At 45.6% G+C, this 16857-nt stretch overlaps 3 non-coding genes across 3 annotated transcripts; all 3 read left to right on the forward strand.

The window, feature by feature from the left end:
- The first annotated feature begins 7652 nt into the window (after positions 1–7652).
- trnastop-uca (transfer RNA opal suppressor (anticodon UCA)) lies at positions 7653–7739 on the forward strand. Its single transcript has one exon. It is a non-coding gene; the product is annotated as a tRNA-Sec (tRNA).
- Positions 7740–10054: 2315 nt separating this feature from the next.
- Positions 10055–10141, forward strand: trnastop-uca (transfer RNA opal suppressor (anticodon UCA)). The gene has a single exon. It is a non-coding gene; the product is annotated as a tRNA-Sec (tRNA).
- Positions 10142–16535: 6394 nt separating this feature from the next.
- On the forward strand, positions 16536–16622 carry trnastop-uca (transfer RNA opal suppressor (anticodon UCA)). Its single transcript has one exon. It is a non-coding gene; the product is annotated as a tRNA-Sec (tRNA).
- Positions 16623–16857: the final 235 nt, after the last annotated feature.

Consider the following 16857-nt stretch of genomic DNA (forward strand, 5'->3'; position numbering starts at 1 on the left):
AGGTTTATCAGGTATGAACATTGGAACCACTTCTTTAACAAAGCAAGGATCAAATTTGGCAGTGCCAAACTTGGTTTAACATTTCTGAAGTGGGGAGAAAAACAGGTTGGGGGGTTTGAAAAGAATGTGTGGCATTGTTTCCTGTACATTGCATCATTCCTGCCCCAATTGATTGTATCCCCAATGAGGCCGTGAACAGAAGTAGGTTGGTTGTCTTATGCTCAGTTGCTCCTCCTCCATCTCATCAGTAGTGCTGCCATCACAATGGCGTTGACCTCTCTTTGGCAGGCCAGGAGATCATCAGGGCTGAATTGCTTGGGCCATAAACAGGGATCTGCAGTGAAAAATGTTACATTCCAGACGAAATGATCAACGGCAAGGAATATCCTCTCCTAGTTCATTGGACCTTATTGTTTCAGTCCTGAACATTTTCCCTTCGCGTGAAGGCCTCTGGAATTGACTCAATTCCATATAGTTTCTGGCCTGCCTCTGCACTCCCAGTGGTGCTGCCCTCTGACTGAGTCAACTTTATCAGTAGCCACACCCACTCCATCTACTTTATCACATTTCACTCAGGGTCACCAAAGGCAAACTGATCATTTTTCTCCATCTCTCTGTCACACAATCGCAGAATTGTTATGGTGTGTCAGGAGGCCATCTTGCGTATGCTGGCCCATCAAACAAGCATTATTCCCTAATGCCACTCTCATACCTTTTCACCCCTTAGCCTTGCTCACTATTTCTATCCAAATAGTCATCCAATGTTCTCTTGAATGCCTCAATTGAATCTGTCTCCACCACACTCCCAGGCAGTTCACATTTTACCCTCGGTACTCGCTCATGAAAATGTTTTCTCTCCCAACACCAATCACTGTCTATGACCTCTTATTCTTGTACACATTATGAGTGGGAAGAGCTTCTCTCTATCTATTCCATTCATCTTGCTCATAATTTACCCTTTCCCCTTCCAATCCTGGCAGGATCTGTGGAGAGAAATCAGAGTTAACATTTTGGACGCAATGATTCTTCTTCAGAACTGATGGTAGCTAGGTATATGATGGTTTTTATGTAGAAGATAAGATGGACTGAGACAGGAGGAGTAAATGAGAGGTGGAGATGGAGCCTAAAGAGAGATAAAAACAGTTGGATAGACAAAGGAGTGGATAAAGACCAGCCTATGAGAATGAATAGCTGCTAATGGGGGCAGTTAGTGACTCCAGTTGGTGTGATAGCATCCCATGTGATGCCAAGACCTGGTGTGTGGGGATGGTGGAAAGCATGGGCTCAAGCCTGAACATTAGTGAACTCAATATGAAGTCCAGAAGGCTGCAGCATTCTCAAGTGGAAAATGAGGTGCTGCTCTTCCAGCTTGTGCTGAGCTTCACTGGAGTTTTGCAGCAAGCCTGAGACAGAGATGTTAGCCAGGGAACAAGACGGTGTGTTGAAGTGGCTGGCAACTGGAAGCACAGGGTCTATTTTGCAGACAGAACGCAGGTGTTCTGTGAAGCGGTCACCCAGTCTATGCTTTGTTTCCCCAGTGTAGACGAGGCCACATAGTGAGCAGCGAATACTGTAGACTAAATTGTGTGAAATGCAGGTAAACAGCTGCTTCACCTGAATGTTATGTTTAGGACCTTGAGTGGTGAGGAGGGAGCATGTAGGAACAAAAATAGAAGTTGCTAGAAAAGCACAGCAGATCTGACAGCATCTGTGAAGAAAAAATCAAAGTTAACGTTTCGGGTCCAGTCACTCTTCCTCAGAACTGATGGTAGCTGGAAAAACATCAGTTTATATGCAGAACATAGGGAGGGGGAGTTAATGATAGGATAGAACCCAAAGAGAGGGAAAGGAGCAGTTGGATATACAAAAGAATTTATAACAATCTGTCTAGGAAGGTGAATAGTTGTTAATAGTGATCAGAGATAATGGGAACTGCAGATGCTGGAGAATCCGAGATAACAAAGTGTGGAGCTGGATGAACACAGCAGAAAACTGATGAAGGGTCTAGGCCCGAAATGACAGCTTTTGTGCTCCTAAGATGCTGCTGGGCCTACTGCGTTCATCCAGCTTCACACTTTGTTAGTTGTTAATAGTGACTGTCAGCAACTAACAATAGGTAGTGTGCAATGGCAGACAATGATAATAAAGCCGGCGTGTGGGGTAGGGGGCTAGGACATGGGAGAGTTTAGGCCCTAAAATTATTGAACTCGATGCTGAGTCCAGAGTGCTGCAGGGTCCCCAAGCAGAAACTGAGGTGTTGTTCTTCCAGAGATAATGGGAAGTGCAGATGCTGGAGAATCCAAGATAATAAAATGTGAGGCTGGATGAACACAGCAGGCCAAGCAGCATCTCAGGAGCACAAAAGCTGACGTTTCGGGCCTAGACCCTTCATCAGAGAGGGGGTTGGGGTGAGGGTTCTGGAATAAATAGGGAGAGAGGGGGAGGCGGACTGAAGATGGAGAGAAAAGAAGATAGGTGGAGAGAGTATAGGTGGGGAGGTAGGGAGGGGATAGGTCAGTCCAGGGAAGACGGACAGGTCAAGGAGGTGGGATGAGGTTAGTAGGTAGATAGGGGTGCGGCTTGGGGTGGGAGGAAGGGATGGGTGAGAGGAAGAACAGGTTAGGGAGGCAGAGACAGGTTGGACTGGTTTTTGGGATGCAGTGGGTGGAGGGGAAGAGCTGGGCTGGTTGTGTGGTGCAGTGGGGGGAGGGGACGAACTGGGCTGGTTTAGGGATGCGGTGGGGGAAGGGGAGATTTTGAAACTGGTGAAGTCCACATTGATACCATTAGGCTGCAGGGTTCCCAGGCGGAATATGAGTTGCTGTTCCTGCAACCTACGGGTGGCATCATTGTGGCACTGCAGGAGGCCCATGATGGACATGTCATCTAAAGAATGGGAGGGGGAGTGGAAATGGTTTGCGACTGGGAGGTGCAGTTGTTTGTTGCGAACTGAGCGGAGGTGTTCTGCAAAGCGGTCCCCAAGCCTCCACTTGGTTTGCCCAATGTAGAGGAAGCCACACCGGGTACAGTGGATGCAGTATACCACATTGGCAGATGTACAGGTGAACCTCTGCTTAATGTGGAATGTCATCCCAGGCCCCAAGATGACATTGAGACCATTGGGTTGTAGCCTCCCAAGGTAGTATATGAGGTGCTGCTCCTCCAGTTTCTGGGCAGTGTCGTTGTGACACTGGAGAGGGCCCAGGATGAACATGTTGTCTAGGGAGTGTGGGGTGGAGTTGAAGTGGTTTGCGTCTGGAAGGAGTTGTCATTTGTTGTGAGCTGAGCGCAGGTGCTCTACAAAGGGGTGTCCAAGCAGCTGCTTGGTCCAACTCGTCCACGTCGATCATAATCCCAAAATAAACTAGTCCCACCTGCTCGAGCTTGGTTCGCATCCCTCAAAACTTTCTGATTCATGTACTTATCCAAATGGCTTTTAAATGTTGTAACCGTACCTGCTTCCACCACTTCCGGTGGAAGTTCATTCCACATATGAACCATTCTGTGTAAAAAAGTTGCTGCTTTTTAAATCTTTCTCCTCTCACCTTTAGAAATGCCCCCGAGTCTTGAAATCCCTTGCCTCGTGACAGACTGGCTCAATTTCACCTTCTAGGTAGAGTGTGAATAGGGGTTAGCGGCTGTGTTTAGCAAGAGTCAGAATTTTAAAGGTCGGTTCAGTCTTGTTACTCGACTGAAGGTTCAATGGGCCTTCTGTTAAGATTATACTCAAGGTCATGTAGGTGCAAGCATCAGAACCACTTCTCTACACACAACGCAAGGATGAAATCTGGTAGTGCACAGACTTGGTTTCATGTTCCTGAGGTGGGGAGAAGAGCAGGAAGAGGGAGTCTTAAAAATACAAGGTGGCATTGTTTACTGCAACATTGCAACAGTGTTCCAGATTGACTGTACTCACCAAGGAGGCCCTCAGTAGGCCTGGTTCACTTGTGCTGGGCAGGTCCTTCCCCATCTCAATGCTAGTGGCAGACGTTGCAACATGTTGACCTAACTTTGGCAGGACAGGAGATCATCAGGGCTAAATTCCTGAGGTCATAAACAGGGATCCACAGAGAAAAATGTTACATTCCAGCCAAAATGAACAACTGCAAGGCATACCTCCGAGTTCAATGGATCTGATCATTTCAGTCCTTAACATTTTACCTTCGAAGGCAGGCCTCCGAATTGACCCAGCTTCACAGCTTCTGTTTGGCCTCTGAGGAATTAGAGTTAACGATTTGGGTCCAGGGAATCTTCTTCATTACTGATGGTATCTAGGAAAAGGATGATTTTCAACTTCAAGATAGAGTTTGGGGGGAATGGGGGTGTGGGCTTATCGATAAGCGGGATGCAGCCAAATGACAGAAAACACAGTTGGACAGACAAAGGAATGGATAAAGACCAGCTGAGGAGAATCATTGACTGCAAGTTGGGACTATTTATAGCTGACAATGAAACATTTGAGGTAGCAGCCCCTGTGAGGCGAATACCTGGTCTTTGCGGGCATGCAGAAAGGGGCTCAGAACCTGAAATTATTGAACTCAACAAGAACAGTGTTCCCAAGTGGAAAGTAAGGTACTGTTCTTCCAGCTTGTGTTGAGCTTCACTGAAGCACTGCAGCAAGCCTGAGACAGAGATGTTGGCCAGGGAACACGATAGTGTGTTGAAGTGGCAGGCAAGCAGAAGTTCAGTGTCTTTTTGCGAACTAAAAATATTCCAGTGAAAGACTCAATTGAACCTGTCTCCACCATATTCACAGGCTGATCATTTCAAATCCTCACTGCTAGCTCAGTGAAAATGTTTTCTCTTCTATCACCTATCCCAATCTATGACATCTAGTTCTTGTACATTTTACAAGTGGGAAGATCTTCTCCCTGTCTGCTCTATTCAATCTGATCATGGTTTAACCTTTCTACTGGCAGCATCTGTGGAGAGAAAACAGAGTTACCAATTCACGAAGTGGTCACCCAGTCTGAGCTTCATTTCCCTGGAGCAGAGGAGACGACATTGTCAGCAGCGAATACAGTAGACTGCTTCACCTGGAAGGTGTTTGGGAACTTAGATGGTGAGGATGGAGGAAGTAAACAGGCAGGTGTAGCACCTCTTGTGGTCACAGGGGAAGATGCCGTGGACCTGTGAGTGGGTGGGGAGTGTTGGGAGTGAAGGAGTGGGCCAAGGTATCTGAGAGGGAGTGGTCTTTGCGGAAGGCAGACAAGGGAGGAGGTGAAATATGTATCCTGTGGTGGCATCCCTCTGGAAATGGTGGCAAAAATGTCAGCTCACGATCCTCATTTGCATTTTCAATCATTTTGAAGATAGATACAACTTTACTTAATACCATTTCTCATGATAAATGTATAGTATTGGTAAAATGGAGTATGTATCTGAATGTAATATTGAGAACTGGTTGGTTCACACTGACTCTCTACTAACCTTGATTATAATGTGATGATCTTTCCTGCGTTTTATAGTAGACTCTCAGCTCTATACCTTACTGCCTGGATGATTCCTAGTGGTTTAGGGTGTATGCTTCCAACCTGTAGCTGTCTAGTGACAGAATGGTTCAATTCCACCTTCCCCACACAGTGTGAATATAGATCCTACCCATGTTTAGCTTGTGCCTGATGTTTATAGGCTAGCTCCTATTATACTGCAGGCAGTTTGGCACAAGCAGCAAGGAAATTTGCTACTGCTCAGAGCTGGAAGGCTTTTCCTGAGCTGGTGAGAGGAACAGGAGGATGTGTTTGAATTTAAAAGGAGGCACGATCTCCCATGATATTGTTCCATTCCTGCCCAGCCTGTCACTACCACCAATTAGGCCCTTGGTTTCTCTTGCGTTACATTGCTCCTCCCCTACTTCATCACTGGTGCTGCCATCACATTGGAGTACAACTCTCTTTGGCAGTCCAGGAGCTCATCAGGGCTGAATTCCTGAGTGAGTAAATGGAAGTCTGCAGTGAAAAATGTTATATTATAGGAAAATGATTAACAGCAAGGCATATCCCCTCCTAGTTCAGTGGATCTTATCGTTTCAGCCTTGAACATCTTACCTTCGAAAGAAGGCCTCAGAATTTACACAATTATATAGTTTCTGGCCTGCCTCAGCGCTCCTGGGAGTGCTTCCCTCGGTTTGGGCCAACTGTATCAGTAGCCATGTTCACTCCATCGGGCTTATCCTATTTCACTCTGGATTACCAGATGCAAGTTGATCACCCTTCTCCATCTCTTCATTACAGAATCACAAAATTCTTATGGTTTGCCAGGAGACCATCTTGTCTGCGCAGGCCCTACAAACAAGCCTCATTCCCTAGTGCCACTCTCCTGCCTTCCCAACCCCTCCCCCAATAACCATGCTCATTATTTCTATCCAGATAATCATCCAATATTCCCTTGAAAGACTCATTTGAACCTGTCTCCACCATATTCACAGGCTGATCATTTCAATCCTCACTGCTCACTCAGTGAAAATGTTTTCTCTTCCATCACCCATCCCCATCTATGACATCTAGTTCTTGTACATTTTACAAGTGGGAAGACCTTCTCCCTATCTGCTCTTTTCAATCTGGTCATGGTTTAACATTCTCCTGGCAACATGAAGAGAAAACAGAGTTACCGATTCGGGCCCATTTACCCTTGTTCAATAGTAATGGTAGCCAGGGAAAGGATGGTTTTCACCTTCAGGATACAATTGGGAATGTGGAGGTATGGAGCTATTGTTAGGTGGAGATGGAGCCCAAAGGAAGAGCAAAACAGTTGGACAGACAAAGGAGTGAATAAATACCAGCCTAAGGGAATCATAGGCTGCTCATGGGGAATGGAGACTAACCACAACTCACAGTGAGATGTTTGAGGTAGCAGCCCCTGTGAGGAGAAGCCCTGGTTTGTGGAGGTTCATGGGAAGCACAGGGAAAGTGGATCAAGTCCTAAAATTATTGAACTCATAAGAAATCCAGAAGGCTCTGGTCTTCGAAGTTGAAAATAAGGTGCTGTTCTCCCAGAGGGTACTGAGCTTTGCTGAAGCACTGCAGCAAGCCTGAGACAGAGATGTTGTCCAGGGACCATGATGGTGTATTGAAATGACAGGCAATGGAAGCTGAGCTCTTGTTTGGGAACTAAACATAGATATTTTGTGATGTGGTCACCTGGCCTGTGCTTCATTTCCCCCGAGTAGTGGAGACGACATTGTCAGCAGCGAGCACAAAAGACTGCTTCACCTGGAAGGTATTTGGAACCTTAGATGGTGTGGAGGGAGAAAGTAAACAGGCAGGAGTAGCACCTTGTGTGTCGAAGGGGTAGGTGCCGTGAGGCTGTGGGTGGGTAGGATGAGTTGGGAGTCAAGGAATGAACCAAGTTATCACAGAGGGAGTGGTTCTTACAGAAGGCTGACAAAGGAGGGGGTGGAATATGTTTCCTGAGTTGGCATCCCTCTGGAAGTGGTAGCACTAATGTCAGCTGTTGCATTAATCATTTGGAAGCTAAGCAGAGCTTTATTTAATACCAATTCTCATGACCAATGGATAGTATGGTAATATGGAATATGAGTCTGAGTGTAATATTGAGAGCTGGTCGGTCCACACTGACAATTTACTAACCCTGAATATAAAGTGATGATCTTTCCTGTGTTTTATATTAGACTCGCTGGTCTGACCCATGATGCTTGGGTGATTGCTAGTGGCCTAGGGTGCAGGCTTCAAACCTGTTGTTGTTTGCTGACAGAGTGGTTCAATTCCACCTTCCAGGTGCAGTGTGATTTCTGGATCCTGCCTGCATTTCACTTTGGTCTGATGTTTATAAGTTTGTTCCAATTATACTTCAGACATATAGGTGTAAGCAGGGATGAAACTTAGTTGTGCCCAGACCTGAGCGGCTTTTCCTGAGGCCAGGAGGGCATGTTTGAAATTAAGAGGTGGCATGATCTCCCATGACGTTGTTCCATTCTTGTCCAGATTGCCGCTATCACCTCAGTTTCTCTTGTGCTTGGTTGCTCCTTCCCCATCTCATCACTAGCTCTGCCATCACAACGGCGTTGACCTCTCTTTGGCAGTCCAGGAGATCTTCAGGGCTGAATTCTCAAAGTCATAACTAGGGACTTGCAGTGAAAAATGTTACCTTTCAGGTAAAACAATTAACAGCAAGATATATCCACTCCTAGTTTCAGGCCTGAACATTTTTCCTTCACGTGCAGGCCTCTGAATTGACTCAGATCATTAGGTCCAGGCCTGCCGCAGCACTCCCAGTGATGCTGGCCTCTTGCTGACTCAACTTTATTAGTAACCATGTCGACTCCGTCAGGCTTGTATGATTTCACTCAGTGTCACCAGATGCAAATCTTTTCCACCTCTCTGTCACAGAATCACAAAATTGTTATGGTGTGTCAGGACGCCATCTGGACTGCTCTGGCCTTACAAACAAGCATCATTCCCTAATGCCACTCTCCTGACTTTTCCCTACACACCAATATTCCCTATTTCTAACCAAATTCTCATCCAATGTTCCCTTCAAAGACTCAATTGAACTTGTCTCCACCATACTCCGAGGCCCATAATTTCAAACCCTAAATACTCGCTTGATGAAAATGTTTTCTATTCCATCACCTATCCCCATCTATGACAGCTAGTTCTTGTACATTCTAAAAGTGAGAAGTGCTTCTCCCTATCTACACTTTCAGTCTGCTCATGCTTCACCCATTCCCCTTCCAATCCTGGCAGCATCTGTGGAGAGAGATCAGAGTTAACAATTCGGGTTCAGTGACCCTTCTTCATTACTGATGGTACATAGGAAATGGATGGCTTTCTTGTTCAAGATACAGTTGGGTGGGTGGGCCTGTGAACTATTGATAGGTGGCGATGGAGCCCAAACAGAGAACAAAACAGTTGGACAAACAAAGAAGTAGATAAAGACCAGCCTAGGACAATCAATGGCTGCTAATGTGGACTATTTGTAGCTGTCAATGTGTCATTTGACGTAGCAGCTCTTCTGAGGCCATGACGTCATTGGTTTGGGTGCGTGGAAAGCATGGGGAAATGCGCAAGTCCAAAAATTGTTGAACACATAGTTTTAAGCTGGTTGGTGGAAAGTATAGAGGGGATGTCAGAGGCGGGTTCTTTACACAGAGAGTTGTGAGCGCATGGAATGCGTTGCCAGCAGCAGTTGTGGAAGCAAGGTCATTGGGGCCATTTGAGAGACTGCTGGACATGCATATGGTCACAGAAATTTGAGGGTGCATACATGAGGATCAATGGTCGGCACAACATTGTAGGCTGAAGGGCCTGTTCTGTGCTGTACTGTTCTATGTTCTATGTTCTATGTTCTATGTTCTATGTTCAATCTGACATCCTGACACTATAGCGTTCCCAAGGGAAAAATGAGGTGCTATTCTTCCAGATGGCACTGAGCTTTGCTGAAGCACTGCAGCAAGCCTGAGACAGAGATTTTGGCCAGGGAGCAAGGTGGTGTGTTGAAGTGGCAGGCAAGCAGAAGCTCAGTGTCATTTTGTGAACTAAACATCAACGTTTTGCGAAGCTATCACAGAGTCTGTGCTTCTTTTCCCCAGAGTAGAGGAGATGACATTGTGGGCAGCGAATACATTAGAGGGCTTCACTTTGAGGGTATTTGTGACCTTGTATGCCGAGGATGGAGGAGGTGAACAGGCAGGTGTAGCACGTTCTGCGTTCACAGGGGAAGATGCTATGGAGCTCTGGGAGGGTTGGTTGTGCTGGGAGTGAAACACGGGGCCAAGGTATCTCAGAGGAAGTGTTCCTTGCGGAATGCTGACGATGTTGAAGGCAGAATATGTGTCCTGAGGTGGCATTCCTCTGGAAATGGTAGCAGAAATGTCAGCTAAATATCCTCATTTGCATTTTTAATTCATAATCATTTTAAAGATAAGCACCGCTTTATTTAATACCAGTTCTCATGATAAATGGAAAGCATTGGTAATTTGGAGTATGAATCTGACTGTAATGTGAATGATTCACACTGACACTCTACTAACCCTGATTTTAATGTGATGATGTTTCTGGCGTTTTATATCAGACTCTCTGCCATCAGGCAACATGCCAGAGTGTTTCCTAGTGGTCTAGGGTTCAGGGTTCAAACCTGTAGCTGTCTAGCTACTGAGTGGTTTAATTCCACCTTCCAGGCATGGCATGAATAGTCCCTCCTGTCTGCATTTACCTTGTGCCTGATGTTTCTAGGCCAGCTCTAGACTTTTCAGGTCTAGCAGGAATGAAATTTGGTACAGCCCCATCCTGGGTGCGTTTCCCTGATATATGGAGAGGAACAGGTTGGCATGTTTGAATTTAAAGGAGACATGATCTCCCAAGACGTTGTTCCATCCCTGCCCAGATAGTCACCCCCACCAAGGAGGCCCGTTGTTCCTCTTGCAGTACGTTTATCCTCCCCTACCTCATCACTACTGCTGCCATAGCAATGAAGTACATCACTTTGTCGGTCCATGAGATCAGCAGGGCTGAATTACCGAGGTCATAAACAAGGAACTACGGTGAAAAATGTTACATTCTATGTAAAACACTTAACAGCAAGATATTTCCCCTCCTAGTTCAATCAATCTTATCGTTTCAGTCCTGAACATTTTACCTTTGAGTTAAAGCCTCTGAATTGACTCAATTCCATAGTTTCTGGTCTGGCTCAGCACTCATGGTGGTGCTGCCCTCCTGTTGGATCAACTTTATCAGTAGCTATGTTCACTCCATTGGGCTGATCCCATTTCACTCTGGGTCACCAGAGGGATATTGATCACCCATCTCCATCCCTTTTTCACAGAATCACAAAATTGTTATGGTGTGTCAGGCGGCCACCTTGCCTGCAATGTCCCTTCAAACAAGCATCAATCCCACAAGCCACTCTACTGACTTCCAAAACTCTCCCCCCCCGCCCAATACGCATGCTCACTATCCCTATCCAAATAGTCATCTATTGTTCCCTTGAAATACTCAAATGAACCTGTCTCCACCATACTCCCAGACCGATCAATTCAAACCATCACTACTTGCTCAGTGAAAATATTTTCTCTTCCCTCACCTCTCCCCGCCTATGACTTCGAATCCTTGTACACTCTAAGAGTGGGACGAGCTTATCCCTATCTACTTTTTCAATCAGCTCATGCCTTACCCATTTGCCTTCCAATCATGGCAGCATCTGCGGGGACAAATCAGAGATACCGATTCAGGTCCAATGAACCTTCTTTATTACTGATAGTACCTCAGAAATGGATGGCTTTTTATTCAAGAGAGAGCTGGGTGGGTAGGGTTGTAAAGCTATTGATAGGTGGCAATGGAGCCCAAAGAGAGCAAAACAGTTGTACAAACAAACGTGTGTATAAAGACCAGTCGAGGACAATCAATGGCTGGCAATGTGGATTATTCATAGCTGTCAATGTGTCATTTGAGGTAGCAGCCCCTTTGAGGCCATTACCTGGTCTGTGGGGGTACATGGAAAGCAAGGGGAAATGGGCTCAAATGCAAAAGTTGTTGATCTTAATATGATGTCCTGAGGCTGTAGCATTCCCAAGTGGAAAATGAGGTGCGCTTCTTCCAGATTGCATTGAGCTTTGCTGATGCACTGCAGCAAGCCTGAGACAGAGATGTTGGCCAGGGAGCAAGATGGTGTGTTGATGTGGCAGGCAAGCAGAAGCTCAGTGTCATTTTGTGAACTAAACATTGATGTTTTGTGAAGCGGTCACCCAGTCTGTGTTTCATTTCCTCAGAGTAGAGGAGATGACATTGTGAGCAGTGAATACATTAGACTGCTTCCCATGGAAGGTGTCTGGGACCTTGTATGCTGTGGTGGTAGGAAGTGAACAGGCAGGTGTAGCACTTTCTGTGTTCGCAGGGGAAGGTGCCATGGAGCTCTGGGTGGGTTGGTTGTGCTGGGAATGAAACAGTGGGCCAAGGTATCTCAGAGGAAGTGGTCCTTGTGGAATGCTGACAAGGTAGGAGTATGTGTTTCGAGCTGGCAACCTTTGGAAATGGTAGCAGAAATGTCAGCTAAATATCCTCATTTGCATTTTCAATTCATAATCATGTTGCCGATAGGCACAGCTTAATTTACTTCCAGTTCTCATGATAAATGGATAATATTAGTAATAAAAATTATGAATCTGAATATAATATTGACAACTGGTTGTTTCACACTGATTCTCTACTAACCCTGATTTTAATGTGATGATCTTTTCTGTGTTTTATATTATACTTTCTGCTGTAATCCTAAATGCCTGGGTGTATCCTAGGAGTTTAGGGTGTAGGTTTCCAACCTATAGCTGTCTACCAACAGAATGGTTCAATTTCACCTTCTAGGTGCCACATGAACAGTCAATCCTGTCTGCATTTACCTTGTGCCTGATGTTTTTAGGCCAAATGTAGACTCTTCAGGTCGACCAGGGATGAAATTTGGTAAACCCCGTCCTCGGTGTTGTTTCCTCAGTTGTGGAGAGGAACAGGCTTGTATGTTTAAATTTAAAATGTGGCATGATCTCTCAAGACGTTGTTCCTCTCATGCCCAGATTGTCACTCCCACCAAGGAGGCCCGCTGCTTCTCCTGCAATCCGTTTCTCCTCCACCACCTCAGCACTATTGCTGCCATTGCAATGGAGCGCACCCCTTTGGCAGTCCATGAGATCAGCAGGACTAAATTCCAGAGACGTAAACAGGAATCCGCAGTTAAAACTGTTACACTGTATGTAAAATTTTTAGCAGCAAGGTATTTCCCCTCTGAGTTCAATCAATCTTATTGTTTCGGTCCTGAACATTTTACATTTGAGTTCAAGCTTCCGAATTGACTCAATTCCGTAGTTTCTGGCCTGCCTCAGCACTCACAGTGGTGCTGCCCTCTTGTTGGATCAATAGTATCAGTAGCCATGTTCTCTCTATCGGGTTTATCCCATTTCACTCTTGGTCGTCAGAGGCATATTGATCACACTTCTTCATCTCTCCGACACAGAATCACAAAATTGTTATGGTGTGTCAGGAGGGCATCTTGCCTGCAATGTCCCTTCAAACAACATTCATTCCCTCAAGCCACTCTACTGACATCCTAACAAACCCCCAATACGCATGCTCACTATTTCTCTCCAGTCGTCTAATGTTGCCATGAAAGAGTCAATTGAATTGTCTCCATTACACTCCCAGGCCAATCAATTCATATAATGACTACTTGCTCAGTGAAAACGTTTTCTCTTCCAACACCTATCCCCATCGATGACATCTAATTCTTGTACACTCTACGAGTGGGACAAGCTTCACCCTATCTACTCTTTCAATCAGCTCATGCTTTACCTATTCCCCTTCCAATCCTGGCAGCATCTGTGGAGACAAATCAGAGTTCAAGATTCGGCCCCAGTGACACTTCTTCATTACTTATTGTACCTAGGGAATAGAGAGCTTTCTCACTCAGGTTAGATTTGTGTAGGTGAGTGTGTAAAGCTATTGATAGGTGGTGATTGAGCCCAAAGAGAGAGCAAAACAGTTGGACAAACAAAGGTGTGGATAATGACCAGTCTATGGCAATCAATGGCTGCTAATGTGGACAATTTGTAGCTGTCAATGTCTCATTTGAGGTAGCTGTCCCTTTGTGGCAAAACCTGGTCTGTGAGGTGCATGGAAAGCATGGGGAAGCGGGCTCAGTCCAAAAGTTGTCGATCTCAGTATGAAGTCCAGAGGCTGTCATATTTCTAAGTGGAAAATTAGGTGCTATTCTCCCAGGTTGCACTAAGCATCGCTGAAGCACTGCAGCAAGCCTGAGACAGAGATGTTGGCCAGGGAGCAAGATGGTGTGTTGATGTGGCAAGCAAGCAGAAGCTCAGCGTCATTTTGCGAACTAAACATCAATATTTTGTGAAGCGGTCACCCAGTCTGTGCTTCATTTCCCCAGAGTAGAGGAGGTGACATTGTGAGCAGTAAATACATTAGACTGCTTCCCATGGAAGGTATCTGGGACCTTGTATGCTGTGGAGGAAGGAAGGGAACAGGCAGGTGTAGCACATTCTGCGTTCGCAGGGGAAGGTGCCATGGAGCTCTGGGTGGGTTGGTTGTGCTGGGAGTGAAACAGTGGACCAAGTTATCTCAGAGGAAGTGGTCCTTGCGGAATGCTGATGAGGTAGGAGGTGGAATGTGTGTCTGGAGGTGGCATCCCTTTGAAAATGGTGGCAGAAATGTCAGCTAAATATCCTCATTTGCATTTTCAATTAATATTCATTTTGCCGATAGGCACAGTTTGATTTAATTCCAGTTCACATGATAAATGGAAAACATTAGCAATATGGAGTATGAATCTGAATGTAATATTGAGAACTGGTTGGTTCACACCTACACTCTACTAACCCTGATTTTAATGTGGTGATCTTTCATGTGTTTTATATTAGACTCTCTGCAAGCTTGCAAGCCTCCTGGGGGATTCCTGGGGGTTGAGGATTCAGAGTTCAGGCTTCAAACCAGTAGCTGCTTAGTGAAGGAGTCATTCAATTTCACCTTCCAAGCACAGTGTGCATATTCAATCTGTCTGCTTTTAGCTTGTGTCTGATGATTCTCGGTCAACCGTGGGCAATTCACGTCAAGCTGAGATTAAACTTGCTACAGCCCCATTCTGGGTGTGTTTTCCTGATTTGTGGAGAGGAACAGTTGGCATGTTTGAATTTAAAAGGAGGCATGATCGCCCAGGACATTGTTCCATTCCTACCCAGATTGTCACTCCCAACAAGGTGACCCTCTGTTTCTCCTGGATTTTGATGCTCCTCCCCCTCACTGTCACTATTGCTGCAGTCGCGATGGAGTGCACCTCTTTGGCTGCCCACGAGATCAGCAGGGCTGAATTCCCAAAGTCATAAACAGGAATCCACAGTGAAAATGTTACATTGTATGTAAAACAATAGCGGCAAGGTATTTCCCCTCCTTGTTCAATCGATGTTATCAGTTCAGTCCTTGGCGTTTTACTTTGAGTTCAAGCTTCTGAACTGGCTCAATTCCACAGGTTGTGGCTTGGCTCAGCAATCACTGTGGTGCTGCCCTCTTGTTGGATCAATAGTATCAGTAGCCATGTTCTCTCTGTCGGGTTTATCCCATTTCACTCTTGGTTGTCAGAGGCATATTGATCACACTTCTTCATCTCTCCGACACAGAATCACAAAATTGTTATGGTGTGTCAGGAGGGCATCTTGCCTGCAATGTCCCTTCAAACAAGCATCATTCCCTCGAGCCACTCTACTGACATCCTAACAAACCCCCAATACGCATGCTCACTATCTCTATCCAAATAGTCATCCAATGTTCCCTTGAAAGACTCCACTGAACATGTCTCCATCATACTCCCAGGCCAATCAATTCATATATTGACTACTTGCTCAGTGAAAAGGTTTTCTCTTCCAACACATATCCCCGTCTATGGCTTCTAATTCTTGTACAAACTATGAGTGGGACAAGCTTCACCCTATCAACTCTTTCAATCAGGCATGCCTTAGCCGTTTCCCTTTAAATCCTGGCAACTTCTGTGGAGACAAATCAGAGTTCAAGATTCGGCCCCAGTGACCCTTCTTCATTACTGATGGTACCTAGGAAATAGAGGGCTTTCTCACTCAGGTTAGATTTGTGTAGGTGAGTGTGTAAAGCTATTGATAGGTGGCGATTGAATCCAAAGAGAGCAAAACAGTTGGACAAACAAAGGTGTGGATAAAGACCAGCCTAGGGCAATCAATGGCTGCTAATGTGGACTATTTGTAGCTGTCAATGTGTCATTTGAGGTAGCAGCCCCTTTGTGGCCATGATCTGGTCTGTGGGGATACATGGAAAGCATGGGGAAATGGGCTCGAGTCCAAAAGTTGTTGAACTCAATAAGAAGTCCTGAGGCTGTAGTTTTCTCAAGTGGAAAATGAGGTACTATTCTCCCAGATTGCGCTGAGCTTCTCTGAAGCACTGCAACAAGCCTGAGACAGAGATGTTGGCCAGGGAGCATGATAGTGTGTTGAAGTGGCAGGCAAACAGAAGCTCAGTGTCATTTTGCAAACCAAACATTGATGTTTTGTGAAGTGGTCACTCAGTCTGTGTTTCGACCTTGCGAGCAGTGAATGCATTAGACTGCTTCCCATGGAAGGTGTCTGGGATCTTGTGTGCTGTGGTGGGAGGAGGTGAACAGACAGGTGTAGCACGTTCTGTGTTCGCAGGGGAAGGTGCCATGGAGCTCTGGGTGGGTTGGTTGTGCTGAGAGTGAAACACTGGACCAAGTTATCACAGAGGAGGGTTGAGGGAGGAGGTGGAATATGTGTTTCGAGTTGGCAACCCTCTGGAAATGGTGGCAGAAATGTCAGCTAAATATCCTCATTTGCATTTTCAATTCATAATCATTTTGACGATAAGCACAGTTTTATTTATTACCAGTTCTCATGATAAATGGAAAGCATTGGTAAAATGGAGTATGAATCTGAATGTAATATTATGAACTGGTTGTTTCACACTGACTCTACTAACCCTGATTTTAATGTGATGATCTTGCATGTGTTTTATATTAGACTCTCTGCCAACTTACAAAATGTCTGGGTGATTCCTAGTGGTCTAGGGTGCAGGCCTCAAACCTGTAGCTATCTACTAACAGAGCAGTTCAATTCCACCTTCCAGGCACAGCATGATTGCTCAACCCTCTTCACATTTACCTTATGCCTGATAGTTCCTGGACAATTTGATTTGAGCAAGGTTGAAATTTAGCACAGCCCTGTCCCAGGTGTCCTTTCCTGATTTGTGGAGAGGAATAGGTTGGCATGTTTGAATTTAAAATGTGGCATGATTTCCCAAGATATTGTTCCATCCCTGCCCAGATTCCCTCTCCCACTAAGGAGGTCCACTGTTACCTTGCATT

The sequence above is a fragment of the Stegostoma tigrinum genome, chromosome 38 (assembly GCF_030684315.1).
Source record: "Stegostoma tigrinum isolate sSteTig4 chromosome 38, sSteTig4.hap1, whole genome shotgun sequence".
Classification (NCBI taxonomy): Eukaryota; Metazoa; Chordata; class Chondrichthyes; order Orectolobiformes; family Stegostomatidae; genus Stegostoma; species Stegostoma tigrinum.